Consider the following 3,604-nt stretch of genomic DNA (forward strand, 5'->3'; position numbering starts at 1 on the left):
GGGGGGTCGGTAAAGGGGGGGTGGGGTAATGGACACTGGGGAGGGTATGTGCTATGGTGAGTGCTGTGAAGTGTGTAAACCTGGCGATTCACAGACCTGTACCCCTGGGGATAAAAATACATTATATGTTTATAAAAAAATTAAAAAATTAAAGAAAAAAAAGATAAGCATCTTGGGGCACCTGGGTGGCTCAGTGGGTTAAGCCTCTTCCTTTGGCTCAGGTCATGATCTCAGGGTCCTGGGATTGAGCCCCACATCAGGCTCTGATCAGCAGGGAGCCTGCTTCCCTACTCTCTCTCTCTCTGCCTGCCTCTCTGCTATTTGTGATCTCTCTCTCTATCAATTAAATAAACAAAATCTTAAAAAAAAATAAAAAGTTAAGCATCTTTTAAATGTTGACAGATACCGTCGTCTTCCCAAAAAATTCATCCCATGAACACTAAGAATTTTCCATTTACTTCAAAATTTTATAATGGGTTTACCCTCTGTAAAAAAAGTAGATTAAAACTATTATAATGTTGGTGGTGGAAATTTGGACTATTGACTAATTATTTGAGCTACAATCAAAAGAGTAAAACTGTTGGAGCACTGGGTGGCTCAGTCAATTGTCTGACTCTTCAAGATTGTGAGTTCAAGCTCCGCATTGGAGCTGCAAACCTAGCGTGGAGCCTACTTAAAAAAAAAAAAAAGGGTAAAACTGTCAAGCAGGATGTTTGATCTATGACACAAACTCACATGTAGACGAAAAAAAATAAAGATTTTCATGGCAGCATTGTTTATAACAGTAAAAAATCTATCCATCATTATAGAATTATAAATAACTTGTGATATAGTCCTATAATTGGAAGTTATACATCAGTAGAAATTACTGAAACTTACGTCCATATATCAAACAGATCAATTCTCAAAAAAATGATGTTGAGGTTAAAAAGAAAATATGAAAAGACATTTTCAGTATAATACCACTTATAAAATTTTAAGAAAACATGTAAAACAGTACTTCATATTATATATGTGTGCAAGTCATGTGGACTGTAATTTTACCATATGAATGTAAAGACTGTGCATCAAATTCAAAACAGCTGTTACCTGAGAAGGGAGTAATAGGAATGGGATCAATACTGAGTACAAAGGATTCTTCCACAATATCATGTTTTATCTCTTCTTCTGAGGATCTGAACTAATATGACAAAAGAAGTCAATATGAAGTTTTAAAAGAAACAAACAAAAATGTAAAAGCAAGTAAGAAATATATTTCCCAAATAATGACCAGTCTCATTTTTTTGCCTTGAGTGCTTCAGGCAGGCTTGGTCAGCAGTGAAACCATATGAACAGTTTTAAGTAATCTCTTCCAGAATCATCCCATTTGGTTCACGTCTGCTGTCTTCTATTTCTGACCCCTCTGCGGCTGCTCTTCAATTGCTTTCTCTTCTCTAGTGTGTTCAACTATTTATACATTCTTGCTTGTACTAATGGCTTCCTTTACTGGATCCCAAGAAACATTTCCTAACTTACGCATTTAAAGTAATACATATGCATATAAGTTTTATATATATATATATATATATATATATAAAAATTTTAATTCTTTCTAGAAGACTTTTTTTTTTTCCTGAAAGACAGGACAGAGACAAGTTTCTCTGAAGTCCTGATTTAACAGATTACATTTTCTAATTCTCATTTCAGTGACTATAGAACTTTTTGAGGCTCTATGCTCTACTCAGGGATTCTCAATTTCAACTCCCTATGTTACAAGACTTCAGCCTTATACTTGCACAGACTTTAAAACTAAACCCTCTGGGAAATTGGGCTTTTTTTCTATGTATCTCCTTCTACTCCCCAGATCCCTGGGTCAGCTTTCACATTTATTAATCAGGTTTTTGGTTATCACTTTCTTTCTTTCCTTTTTTTTTTTTAAAGACACATTTATTCAGTGTCATGATCAGACTATTACATTTAGCAATCAACAGCATGGGTGCAAAAAAAAAAAAATCTACATTAAAACCCTTTGTTGGAATGCTTTACACTTTCCACAGAACAGAAACTAAAATAACCTGTTATACAATTAGTCACAAATACAGTCCTCGAGTTTTTTTGCCCATACACATGAGTATTGTCTAAAACATGTCTTCTTTGTAGCAGCTAGGCCCTGCCACCACTGTGCTTGGCTGAGTTCACAAATCTGTTGTAACCTGTAGCTTCTCTGTCACTTCTCTGGCTCTCCTCTCCTGCTAAGCTTTGTTTCCTGGCAGTAATTAAAACCTTCTGCCACTGCCATAGCTGCTGCTGCTGCTGGAACCACCATAGCCACCTTGGTTTCATGGTTTGGCGAAGTATTGGCCTCCACCACCATAAGGGCCAGAGCTTCTGCCTCCAAAATTGCCTCCTTTCATGGGTCCAAAATTTGAGGATTGATTGTTATAATTGCCAAAATCATTATAGCTTCTGCCACCTCCAAAGTTGCTTCCATCATTACCAAATCCGTTATAGCCATCCCCACTGCCACCATATCCACCACCACCTCGACTGCCACCAAAGCCACCTCGACCACTGAAGTTTCCTCCATGACCAAAGTTGTCATTCCCACCAAAACCACCTCCATGACCACCACCAAAGTTTCCAGAACCACTTCGACCTCTTTGGCTGGATGAAGCACTAGCCATCTCTCGCTTAGAGAGCGCTTTCCTTACTTCACAGTTGTGGCCATTCACAGTGTGGTATTTTTGAATGACAATCTTGTCTACAGAATCATGGTCATCAAATGTTACAAGAGCAAAACCCTTCTTTTTGTCACTGCCTCAGTCAGTCATGATCTCAATCACTTCGATTTTCCAATACTGTTTGAAATAATCTCTTAGATGATGTCCTTTAGTGTCTTCTTTAATGCCACCAACAAAAATCTTTTTCACAGTTAAGTGGGCACCAGGTCTTTGAGAATCTTCTCTTGAGACAGCCCTCTTTGGTTCCACAACTCTTCCATCCACCTTGTGTGGCCTTGCATTCATGGCTGCATCCACTTCCTCCACAGTGGCATATGTGACAAACCCAAAGCCTCTGGAGCACTTGGTGTTTGGATCTCTCATTACCACACAGTCCATAAGTGTTCCCCATTGCTCAAAATGGCTCCTCAGACTCTCATTGGTTGTTTCAAAGCTCAGACCTCTGATGAAGAGCTTCCACAGCTGTTCAGGCTCTTTGGGAGACTCTGACTTAGACATGACGGTGGTGGGAGGGGAGACTTTAACGATGCTTACTGGGTGGTGTCCATGGGCAGAAAGGAGTAATCTAATGAACGTATCTCTATCACTTTATTTCTGATTACTGAAGGCTATTTTATTTATTTGGAGCTTAACCATGTATTTTTAAGGCATTTTAAAATTGTGTTTTATTTATAGTTTCTAGATGTTGGCAACTGAGTTCTATGTTCACTCAACCCACCAAACCGACAGAATTGAAGATTCTCACAGGTTTTGTGCAAATTATTACTTTTATTTTAGTAGCTCTCATTTCACCTTGAAATTCCTAGGGACATAGGAAGCTCTGATTCTGAGGATACAGGACTCATGCTGAACCCATCAATGCAGATCTCCTGAAAGCCTGCGAA

The 3,604-nt window shown here is 38.5% G+C and overlaps 1 pseudogene across 1 annotated transcript; it reads right to left on the reverse strand.

Annotated features, from left to right (window-relative positions):
• Positions 1 to 2,318: 2,318 nt before the first annotated feature.
• On the reverse strand, positions 2,319 to 3,218 carry LOC308339899 (heterogeneous nuclear ribonucleoprotein A1-like; annotated as a pseudogene). The gene has a single exon. The product of its transcript is annotated as a heterogeneous nuclear ribonucleoprotein A1-like (transcript).
• Positions 3,219 to 3,604: the final 386 nt, after the last annotated feature.

The sequence above is a fragment of the Martes martes genome (assembly GCF_963455335.1).
Source record: "Martes martes genome assembly, chromosome: 3".
Classification (NCBI taxonomy): Eukaryota; Metazoa; Chordata; class Mammalia; order Carnivora; family Mustelidae; genus Martes; species Martes martes.